Source organism: Microtus oregoni, unplaced genomic scaffold (assembly GCF_018167655.1).
Source record: "Microtus oregoni isolate MIOR12 unplaced genomic scaffold, Mior012 000049F_ref0000343, whole genome shotgun sequence".
In the NCBI taxonomy this organism is placed as follows: domain Eukaryota; kingdom Metazoa; phylum Chordata; class Mammalia; order Rodentia; family Cricetidae; genus Microtus; species Microtus oregoni.
Genome location: NW_024543223.1, coordinates 3,669,675 through 3,681,974, shown reverse-complemented (window position 1 = coordinate 3,681,974; position 12,300 = coordinate 3,669,675). Strand labels below are relative to the sequence as shown.

The 12,300-nt window shown below is 45.9% G+C and overlaps 1 protein-coding gene across 5 annotated transcripts in view; it reads right to left on the bottom strand.

Annotated features, from left to right (window-relative positions):
• Window positions 1–10,167, bottom strand: part of LOC121436390 (histone-lysine N-methyltransferase NSD2) — a 69,465-nt gene extending 59,298 nt beyond the window's left edge. For 2 of the 5 annotated variants that reach the window (XM_041636223.1, XM_041636227.1), the window contains exons 1-2: window positions 9,999–10,166; window positions 9,149–9,218 (exon numbers count right to left, since the gene is read on the bottom strand). The gene's annotated coding sequence lies outside the window, so the exon portion shown is untranslated. Of the gene's footprint in view, window positions 1–8,274; window positions 8,358–9,148; window positions 9,219–9,998 lie in introns of all 5 variants that reach the window. The other 3 variants (XM_041636224.1, XM_041636228.1, XM_041636225.1) reach the window with 3 other exon arrangements.
• Between the last annotated feature and the right edge of the window lie 2,133 nt (window positions 10,168–12,300).

Genomic DNA, 12,300 nt, shown 5'->3' with positions numbered 1-12,300 from the left:
TTTGTTCCTACAAAAAAGCCAGGATTGGGGCTGGAGAGATGGCTCAGAGGTTAAGAGCACTGACTGCTCTTCCAAAGGTCCTGAATTCAATTCCCAGCAACCACATGGTGGCTCACAACCATCTATAATGAGGTCTGGTGCCCTCATCTGGCCTGCAGACATACACATAGACAGAATATTGTATACATAATAAATAAATAAATAAATAAATAAATAAATGATACAAAGGAAAATCCTTCTGAAAAAAAAAAAAAAGCCAGGATTGGTTCCCAGAACCCACATGGTGGCTCACAACTCCAGTGGTGAGGGATTTAATTCCAGTTCTAAGAGATTCAATGCCTTCTTCTGGCCTCCATCGACACTGAATGAGTGTGATGCACAGTCAAACATGTAATCAAACACTCATACACAGAGAATAAATGAATGTAAAAAATGTTTTCAATTAATATAAAAACTGATCAAGAAAGACAATCAAAGTCAACCACACACACACACACACGTATACATGCATGAACTCGTGCACTTGTGAGACTGTGATTTTCCTCATGGGATCAAAGAAATGTTTAAAAATCAAACAAACAAACAAACAACCCTCTCACTTAAAAGTCATATGCAGGGCTGGCAAGATGAAACGTGTCTCACTAAATCTGATGACCTGAGTTCAATCCCCAGAACTCACATGGTAAAAGAAACTCACTCCTACAAGGTAACCTCTGGCTTCCATAGAGGGAACAATATACATTCAAAAAACTATAGATATAAATACAAACATACACACACACACACACACACACTACTTTTCCTTTATTTTATTTATTTTTACGTGTATGGGTATTTTTCCCTGCATGTTTGTGCACCATACCCATGGAGTGCCCATAAAGTACAGAAGAGGACATCAGTTCCTCATGGAATAGAGTTACAGTAAGCGTGTGGGTGCTAGGGATTAAACCTGGGTGCTCTGGAAGAGCAGCCAATACTCTTAACTCCTAATCAATCTCTCTAGCCCCTAATATGCCACTTTTCACTAACCAAACCAAATCACACAGCCACATCAAATTTCAAAGAGATGAGGTGTTCAAACAGACACATAAAGCAGAAAAAATTGGAAAGTGTCTAACCTGAACAGACATGGTTACTGTAAACTGGTTATTTATAAGTACTCTTTTTATGGTGGCATCCAGCATGGTGGCATATGTCTTTAATCCCAGCACTCAAGAGGCAGAAAACAGGAGGATGTCTATGAGTTTGAGGCCAGCCTAGTCTACACAGTAAGTTTCAAGATAGCAAGGGCTACACAGTTAGAGACCCTGTCTCTAAAACCCAAAAACCAAACAAAATATTCTTCCCATCACCTCCATCCAGAGCCCTCTAAATAGGCTTTCCAAGCCAGGCATGGTGGTGCATGTCCTCAATACCCCAGCACTTGGGAGGCAGAGGCAGGTGAATCTCTTGAGTTTGAGGACAGCCTTGTCTACAAAATGAATTCTAGAACAGCCAGGGATACACAGAGAAACCCTGTTTTGAAAACCATATATAAATAAAATGAATAAATAAATAAATAAAATTTTTGAGAGACAATTAAAGAAAAAAACGGTTTCTAACCTGGTGGCGGTAGTGGTTCACACCTTTAATTCCCAGCACTTAAGAGGTAGAGGCAGGGATCTCTGTAGGTTTGAGGCCAGCCTGGTCTACAGAGTCAATTCCAGGACACCCAGGCTACACAGAGAAACTCTGTTTCAAAACAAAAGACTTTCCAAAGCACATAAATTTATGTTGCACACATAACCTAACTCCCTTAAAACACCACTGGAACCTAACATTGTCTCAGGATAAAGATACCAACAGCTAAAAGATACTTATTAACATTTCATACATCTGCCCAGATTCTCTCCTGCCTCACTATCTACTCTAGTCATACCAGGCTTTTTTTCTCCCTCCTGAATATGCATACTTACCCTCTAACTGAGCTGACACCCCAGACCACTTCTAGCTCTGCTCCAAATCAACCCATGAGGAAGTTTTTCCTGATACCAACAGTATAACCTCCCTAGATGTACCTAGCTCTTTCCTTCAAGAGTTACTTTTTTGTTCTGGGAATTCTGAATATATATAAAATGGGCAGAGCAGGCAGAACCTGCATACTCATACCATCATTCACTTCTGATCTAACCACATACTCACCCTGTCTCCTGTTAAGAGTGTGAAATAAATCCCAGATTGCAAATCATTGTTAGTAAATGTTTGTGTGCATGTTTTAAAATTAGACATTCTTGTGTTGCTTATAACACTTAACAGAATTTTTTAACATTTTTTTCTTAGTAACAAATCTAGACATTGTTCCAAATTCTTTTTATTTGGGGTGATAAGAAACTGAACCCAGGGCCTTTAGCTCTATTACAGAGCTATATCCTCAGTACTCAGCACTCTAATGTCTAATTTCCTCAAATATAAATGGTATTTAGTCATAAATTTGACCAGACACAGATGCAAATAAGCCCTACACATTGTCAGTGTAATTCTGACCCCTTGTCATCTACAGTCCTCTCCTGTCTTTCCCTGTAGAAGATAACAGGTTGCTGGTCTTGAGGTTTCCTGTGTCCTTAACTTCTGCCAATGGCAGTACTATGGCACAATTTAAAATGTTCCTCTCTCTCTTCAGTAGTTTTATCAGTTTTTAAAAGTGTATATTTCATCAAATTTGGGGTTGATATTTTTCCCCATGACTATCCCACAGGTTTTCAAAAACAAAATCTTTTGTCTTTTTTTCCCTCCTGTTTTGTTCTCTCATGGGTCATTAAACTTCATGGTCAAGGGTTCTGGCTTATTACTGTCACAGGGCTTATCTCAGTTAGTTCTGCCCGGGTGGTGGTGGCACACACCTTTAATCCCAGCACCTGGGAGGCAGAGGCAGGCGGATCTCTGTGAGTTCGAGGCCAGCCTGGTCTACAAAGCGAGTTACAGGACAGCCAGGACTACACAGAGAAACAAAAAACATTCTAAAGCAGCAGAACAGTAATTTTCCAGGTCCTGCAAAATCTTTATCACATAAAGCTTAGTGATTTGGGGCAAGTTATTTAACTAACATCTTTGGGATTTCCTGCTGTGACATTTTAGTTAAGGTGAGGTAAAGATTTTGCAGGGGTGGAGAGTTGGTTCAGTGGTCAAGAGTCTTACAAATGACTCAGGTTCTATCCTAGCACCTACATTGTAGCTTACAACTAGGTTAAATTCCATCCCAGGGCATTCAATGCCCTATTCTGACAGTTTTGGGCACCAGGCACACTTGGTTTATCTATATACATGCAAGCAAAACACTCACAGACATAAAATACTAAAGTAAAATTTAAAACAATATTTTAAAAAAAAGCATCGTGGGAACATCACTGAGACAGGGACAGGCAGATCCCTGAGTTACAAACCAGCCTGGTGTAGAGTTCCAGGACAGCCAGAACTACACAGAGAAACTCTGTTTCAAAAAGAAGAAGGGGAAAAAAAAAGATTTGCAACTCAAAAGCTGTGCAGAGGGGCCAAGATCCTTAAAATTGTACAACTGATCAAACCAAAAGCTTCTCTCTCTCTCTCTTCCTCTCTCTCTCTCTCTCTCTCACACACACACACAATAAAAGGGGTTTTTTAAAGCTGCATAGAACAAAGCTCCACATAGATGACATAAACTTCTAACTTCAAATCTTTAAAAAGGAAGCAATACAAACCTATTTATTTATTTTTCTTTCTTTCTCATTTTCTTTTTTACTTTTTTGTAACAAAATTTATCCATGTAACAGTCCTGACTGTCATGGAACTCGATTTTTATAGATCAGGCTGACCTCGAACTCAGAGATCCATCTGCTGCTGCGTCCCATGTGCTGAGACTAAAGGCATGTGCCGCCGCACCCAGCCAAACCTCTATTTCTAGTTGGGGGGAAGAAAAAACCTAAACCTCTACAATCATATGAAATAAAAATCCTTAGGAAAATACCCCAAACTGGCTTCCAATTGTTAACTGAGTCCCTTCTATATCCAGGTGCTACCAGACAGGATCCTTCCCTTGAAGAACTGTTTTAAAAGAATACGGAAACCTGGACAATATGCTGGAGGCCTAACACAACCATAACAAGTTTGGCACAAGTACATCTGGTATATCTGGGCTTCAGTTCCAAATATGAAACACCAGTGAAAGCAGGCTTTCCAGAGACAAGATCTGAGCCATTCAAAACTACTGCAGGGGGCTTGAGAGATGGCTCAGCAGTTAAGAGACTTGCTGCTCTTGCAGAGAATCTGGGTTATTTCCAGCACCAACATGGTAGCTTACAAACACCAATAACTCTCTCTAGTCCCAGGGATCCAATGACTTCTTTTGATCTCTGTGGGTGCCAGACACACACATGACCCATGTACAAACATACAAATGAAATAAACACCCATACACATAAATAAAATCTAATAAATAAGCCAGGTGGTGGTGGCGCACACCTTTAACCCAGCACTCGGGAGGCAGAGGCAGGCGGATCCTCTGTGAGTTCGAGGGCAGCCTGGTCTACAAGAGCTAGTTCCAGGACAGGCTCCAAAACTACAGAAAAACCCTTTCTCGAAAAACAAACAAAAAATCTAATAAATAAAAAGTAAAAATACCACTGAAGTTCAAGAAATAAATCAAGCTTTTTTTAAAGAGAGATGGGCAGCCCAACCCTGTAATCTTGAAACAACAAATGACTAACTAGATATTGGTCCAGGAATAAAGGGAATCCTCCAGACCTAATGATTCTTCTGATTACCCTGGGAACACTTGGAGGGATCTAGGGTACTTTCCAAAACAAAAAGATCAAAGCCTCCTTTCAGAAAGAACAAAGGTAGGTCACAAACTAGGCCCTTCTTCAGTCTGACTGGTTTATAGTAGGTAAAAATGGGCCAATACTAACCAATTTTCATACTATAATTACCGTAATATCTGGCCACTTTTCCTTTTTACCTTTCCAGCCTTTCAAAAGTACATTAGGGATCCAAGATACAGCTCAAGAGGTAAAGGTGTTTGTCACCAAGCCTGACAACCTGAGTCTGGTTCCTGCATTCCACATAGTAGACGGAGACAACTGCTAGCCGTCCTCTAACCTCTACATGCACACCACGGCATGGTGACATATGAATCGTGGCATGAGCACATAAGGGCACACACACAAATAAGTAACTTGAAAACACATACACATCAGCTCGTACTCTTGCATCTGTGCTTTCTTCCTACTCCCATCTCTTATGTCTAGTGCTCAACTCTAGTCCTGGTCTACAGACCTCCTCACTGACCTCTGTTACCAGTCCTTGCTCTCCTTTCTTCTCACATACCAAGACAAGTAATTACACTCACACAACCCTTTCATCCACATCACTTTAAGATATCACACAAGGGCTAGGTAGTGGTGGCGCACACCTTTAATCCCAGCACTTTGGAGGCAGAAGCAGGTGGATCTCTGTGAGTTAGAGGCCAGCCTGGTCTACAGAGCAAGTTCCATGACAGGCTCCAAAGCTACAGAGAAATCCTGTCTCAAAAAACCAGGGGGGGGGGGGGAGCTAAGACTGAAGGGAATGCCAGACAAGTTAAGTCTGTTTGCTTTTTGAGACAGGGTCTCACTATGTAGTCCTGGCTGATCTAGAGCTCACTAAGCAGGCTAGGATGGTCTTGATCTCAAGAGATTCTCCTACCTTTGCCTCCTGGGAGCTGGGATTAAAAGAATGAGCAACCACACCCAACATCAAGGGAGTAAACTAGTAGTCAGCAACAGTGCCTAAGAAGTTTGAGCAAAAGCCTCTGAGGATAAAAATCAAGTGACACAAACGTTTGTAAAACTCTCCAGAGAGAACAAATGGTATTCTGAGGTACAGCAGGATTAGGGTTTAGGGCAGGCAAGAGGTATAGCTAGAACAGATGATAGTAAGAGACCAGATAATAAGATAAGGGAATATACAAATACTAAAATCTTACCTACAAGAGCCTTTCCAAACAGGCTGCTTCTAAAACAGGCTTCCAGCATGAGGCTCAAGCTAAGATATAGTGAAGGAATTTAATAGAAAAAAACTCATGCAACATGGCAGAGTATGCATACAAGGTAGGAAACAGGAATAAAAATTAACCAAGAGGAAACATGGCAAAAAGAGATGGGATGGGGCTGACAAGATGTCTAAGCAAATAAAATAACAAAAGTGCAGCAAGCCTGGTGCCCTGAGTTCAAACCTAGAACCCACAGTGGAAGGAGAACTTCTGAAAACTGTTTTCTGACCTCTACTTGCGTGCGCGCGCACACACATACACACACACGCACGCACGCACACACACACACACACACACACACAAACAAATGGAAGCCAGAGAAATAGTGTTAAGAGCACTTGCAGTTCTTCCCAAACACCCAAGTTTGCTTCCCAAAATCCATGTTAGGAGGCTCACAACCACCTCTAACTCCAGTTCCAGAGCAGCAAACACACCCAGTCTACATTCACACAAACACATACATAAATCTTTTCAATTAAAATTTTTTAAGATTTATTATTCTATGTGGATAAGCCTTTTGCCTCCATGTATGTATATACATCATATGCATGTCTGGTGCCAGAGAAAACCAGAAGAGGTATGTCAGATCTCCAGGGACTAATATTAAATCTCTTGTCTCCCACAATATTCACTATAAATAACAATTTCCAGAGAAACTAACAAACCATACTGATAGGCAAACTGAGCCTAATCTAGTTGCATAAGTGACTCCTTTTGCTTTTATAGTTCTATATTTTATGTTCTTTTTTTCCTAACTCAGTGATACAGAGAAATCAACAAGAAAACAGAAACTCTTGCTTCTTGTTGTCATTTACTGCACTTACATACTTGCAATGTTTCAAAAACTTATCTCCATTTAGCATGATGAGCAAAAACTAGCAAACAGAGGCTGGCCTCATTAGCTAAAATATTTATTTATTTATTTATTTATTTATGTGTTTGTTAATTATTTAACTAGAAGAGAGACCAGATAAAGATAAGGGAAGCCCCAAGAAGTAGTCTACCTACAAGAGCCTTCCAAACAAAACAGGTAGGAACCGCAGGGCTTGGCTTCCAGGATGAAACTCAAGCTAAGATGTACTTGAAGGGGGACCTCAGCTCAATTCTTTCTCTTCCATATTCAGCTTTCTGGAACTTTTCTACTCCAATATGACTTAAAGAAAGGCAAAGAGGTTATATACTAAATACATTAAATGGGTTGCTTACCCTAAACCATATGCCCACTTAGTAGTTTAACTGAATTTCTGACATGAAAAGTTGAAAGCAGAAACCAGGAAGTCCAAGACTAACAAGAGTCCCATATCCAAGAACTTATCCAAAAGGTGAGGTTATTAAAGGCTGTGTGTTGTACTATGAAAGTGACAACAATCAGTGGCCCATGCCAAACAACCTGCACGAAGACCCCAAGTGAGGACAGAACACCACAAATTTGGGAAGAGAGAGACTCTGATTTTACTGACTGGAGAAAGAGGAGAGTGCAGTCAGGGAACCAAGATACTTATCTCCTCAAAAAAAAAAAAAAAACCCACAATATAAAAATGTAGCTCAGTGGTTGAGAGCTTGCCTAAGGGTCAAGGGCTCAGCCTGCAACACATATACACAATACCTGGGCATTTCATGCCTGTAATTTCAGTACACAAAGACTGTTCCAAGTTCAAGGCTATCCTAGTCTACATACAAGTTTTAGGCCAGCCATAACTACTTATCAAGACCATGTCTCTAATCTACTTTCAATTCTCACCACTTGTTACCAAGTTGTAATTCAGCAAAAAAGTTACTTGCTAAATTAAAAAGAATAATATATTCAAATTATATTCTTCAGATTATTTTAGCAGTTTTTTACATGTGCAATTACTTGGTAAGGAGACTCAATTTTACAGCTCATATAGGGCACATTTAACTAGTGTTTCCTATCTTCTCACCAGCACTTCTTAGTCTAATTCCACCTACATTCACGTTTTACACTGAATTGTCAAAACTGTAAAAAAGGAAGTAACTAATTAGTTCACATTCTGCCATGTGAGTAAACCTTTTTAAAGCCTGAGTACTTCTTGGAAAGGATGCCTGAAGAGATGAAAAGCTAGACTCCTCCCTGAAGTAACCCACAGGGTCTCTAACGCCTGACTCATTCTGCAGTTCTGACTTAAGTCTTCTTTTGGTTCCTCACATTTCTGCAGACGGTGGCTTAACAGCCCCATACAGCTTGGCTGCGTAAAACAACTTAGTAATCTCACTTGTAGTCCGACTGTTTTTCTCTGTATGTCTCCACAAACTTCAAGTTATGACAGTTTATAACATTAAAATGAACACATCCCATCTGTGGAGACATAAGAATTGTCCATTAATATTTCGAAATTAAGTTAATTATCTAAATACTCTTTAAAATGGAATGTTGACCCTTATAATCAGAGGCCAAAATGGGAGGATTTTTGTTCTGAATATGTTAAGAGTCATTCACAAAAACGTACACAAATTCACAAGCAAATATTAAGTCCACATACTACAAGCCATCAACCCAAAAATGAAGGCCGCTGGGCAGAAGAGAAAATGGAAGGAAAGAAAAGGAAATGACTCAAAGTAAAAGAGTGTATACGGCATGGACCTTATTCGTCTCTGGCCAGCAGTTAAGATTTGAACTCTAGGTCTGGGGAATAGGAGAACACACAGAAAAAGCAGTGTTTACAGGACTTTCTCCCTCCGTGCTACTTTTAGTAACTGTGCATATACATATATATGCACGTGTGTATATATGTGTGTGTGCATACGTATATGTGTATACATATATATATGTGTGTGTGTATATATATATATATATCGACTTAAATATGTAACCAGAATTTAAAACATGGGAAAGGTAGTTCAAAGTCTCAGCTTCCTGAAATGTTTCATAAACTTTTCTGTAGTGATGATCTTATTTCAAATACATGGAATAGGATATAATCCATGCACAATCTTGAAATTTAATGCCTTTAAAAGCCAAGGCCTTCAAAGTCTGTGAGTATGCTGGCAGTACTCAGGCACTTCTCTCCCCTAGTTCTGAACTCGCTCGGTATCGGACTGGTCTCCTTATGGGGTCCGTTATAACACACTCACACCCCAATTATCTACCTGGAAATGATTCCTGTCAGAACATCCGATTTCATACCGTTTCGTCGTCAATGTCAAACCTCGTCCTGAGCTGAGAAGGGAGAAAAGCTCAGTGTTGCAACGGGTCCTAAGCAATATCCTCATCCACTTTCTTCTCACCGAAAGTCAAACCCAAGCATCTTTTAAATGCCGAGATTTAGAGATTTAAACCAAGGCAGTCGGCAGCCGCTCGGTCGCCACGGTCCGGCTCACCGCGCCCTGAGCCTTCTAGGCTGTGAGCTGCATCCCGAGCGAGAGAGCGCGCCCCATGAGGCGCGGCCACAGCCCCGGGCGGGTCCGCGGGTCCGCGGGTCCAGCCAGCCTCGTCTCCACCTGCGAGGCCACGCAAGGGCCGGCGACCGCGGCGCCGCACTGACCAACGGTCGGCGCCCCGAATGTCAACGCCGGACGCTTCCGCACACAAAAAGCGCCTCTTGGTCCACCCGGCCGCCCCTCCCACCGCGCCTCCCGGCCCCGCGCCCCGCGCCGCACAAAGGCCCGCTCGTCCCGCCCGGCGCCGCGGGAACAAAGGCGGCCGCCCGCCGGCCCGGCACAGGTGCAGCCCCGGCCAGCGGGCCCAACATGGCCGCGCGCCCGCCGCCCCGTTAGCCGTCGCCGGTCGTGCGCGTCCGGCCGACGCTTCAGGCCGAGTCCTCCCAGCCACCAGATCCTCCGCCCTCGCCTCAGGCCGTGCGTCCACCTCCGGCCTGCCCGCGCCGCCCGGCCCACAGCCCCTCAGGCCGCCCCCTCAGCCCTCGGGCCTCGACCGCCCGGCCTCCCTTCCCCGGCCAGCGGTTAGTTCCCGCGGCGGTTGGCCAGCGGCCCCAGTGACCTGCACTGCGTCGCATCTTCCGGCGGCTGTCCGGCAGTAGCTGTCCAGCGGCGGCGGCGGCGGACGCGAGGCCGCGGAGGGCAGGGCGGCGGGAGGGGGCGGCGGCGGCGGCAGCGGCGGGCGCAGCGCGGCCAGGCCGAGGCTCTCCGCGCGCGGCGCCGACCCCGCCCCCGCGCCTCCCGCCCGCCGCCGCCGCCGCCGGGGCCGCCGCCGCCCCCAGAAGCCGCGGGAAAAGTGCGCTCCGCTGATTGGCTGCCGCCTCTAGGCGCCCGCGGACCGGGCTTTTCAAATCCGCGCCGGGGTCGCGCGCGGAGGGCGGAGAGCGGCGGGCGACGGACGGCGGGACGCGCGGGGCAGGCAGTGGTCCCGAGCGCGGGTGTTAAGGAGCCGGGCGCGCGCCCGCTCCGCTCGCCTCCCGCACCCGCTCCTCGAGCGGCGCGAGGGCGGCGGCCAGCTCCGCAACCGCGGCGAGCCCCGGCGCGGTGACGTCACGCCTACCGCCCAATCGCCGCGCGCGGCCCCGGAGCCCGGCGTGGGCGCGGACGCGGGCACACGGCCTCGGGCAGATGGGGAGCGCGGGAGGCCGCGGCCCCGCCCAGTGCTCGATCCTCGAGCTCCAGTGCCTGGCGGGAGCAGCGCGTGGCGCGCCAGAGCTCGCCCGCCACCCGGCGTGGACAGCTGGACACGGCGGCGCGGAGTTGTCCGCGGTCGGGTAGCGCGTCCCTGAGCGTGCTCACGGGATGCTCCAAGTCCAGCGGTCAGAGCCTGGCCTCGTCCTGAGACTCCGGGCCGGACCGGCTGTCAGAAGCCCCGGAGAATCAGTTGTCAAAGATGAATGACTTGCGTCCCGGCAGGGCGTCAGGAAGCAAAGTCTCCAGAGATTCGTTGCTACGTCTGAGCGAAACGTAGCTCCGTGGTCTGGGTAGCCCGAGTGCTTTGCGCGGAGCGCGTGCGCGTGGCGCTGAGTCGGGGAAGTGGGATCGGAGACGCGAGAAGGGCGGTGGTCCTGGGATGTCTGACTCTCAAGTTAAGTCTCTGGTTCCCTGGAGTCCAAGTCCCTGTCTCCGGGTGTTCCCTGGATCAAGCCAGCCGCCGAATGTTCTCAGGCTCCTAAAGACAGCTCCCAGAAGGCTCAGTTCCTGGGACTCAGGCAGGCCCCTCTCTGACCACTGGCAGCTTGTTGTCCATTGCTCCCTTCTGTCAGCTCTCCTCCTGCCTCCACTTCCTGTCAGGTTCAGCTGGTGTCCACATTCCAACTCTGGGTGCTGCTGTGGGTTGTGGCCCAGGACTAAGCCCCATCCCTTTGCTGTATCCCTGAGAATACTTACTTGCTATTTCCACAGCCTACACATCTCCCCTAATCCTCAGGGATATTCCTGATCTACTGCTTTGGACTGAAAGGGGTGTGGGAAAAAAAAACCCTCAATTAAGCATTATCCAGGAAACTAAGCAAGACCTGAAACCCTGAGGTTCTAAATCCAGGAAAGGCTGGGGGTGGGGTGGAGGGCAGGATTGCAGAGCCCAGCTGGAACAGACTTGTCTGCTTGATGCTATCAGGGTGGCCAAAGGCACACTAGCTCAAGGCCTTCCTTATTAGCTTTCCTCCCCTTTCATCAGGCAGGATGGGTGTTACAATGAGATGCTTAGCTTCACCATGTCCATGCCAGTGCTTACCATGGGCCACCATGACCCCTGGAACATATCTACCTAGGTATGGCCAAACTCCTCTGGCAGTGGAAAATAAGTCTCCTCTGTCCCTTAGGCCCACTCATGGCGTTACTCCCTAGACCCTTTTAAGATTCCTGCAGCACATGTATGATACCATGTAGCTACTTGATGTCTGATTTGGCTGTAGAAGCATGTAAAAAACAACACACACACAGGAAAAGAAACCTGCATTTAGAGTACTACAGAAAGCACGCAGATGTACTCAAAACCTGCAAGTGTGTTTGAATTATCTTGAATGTTATTTGAGGCTGTTTTTTACCTGCTCCATTTGAGCCTTCACAAGCCTCCTTCAGTGAGTCTAGCCAGCCTCACCTAGGACTCCTGAGCAGTTATAGTACTTTATATATGTTATAATTCTCCCAGGCAGAAAAGGTGCCTACATAGGACTCCACGGGTAGAATCCTGAAAAGAAAAAAAAAAAAAAAAAGGAATTCATCCACCAAGGTTTGCATCCTTCCCAAGAGGATACAAGTCAATATTTTCTTTCTGTAGGGCGCCTGTTTAGATGCACCAGCAGCCTGGAAGTTCTGAGACCATCCGAGGAGCTATTCCTGGAGAGAAGCCTTAGGCAGGC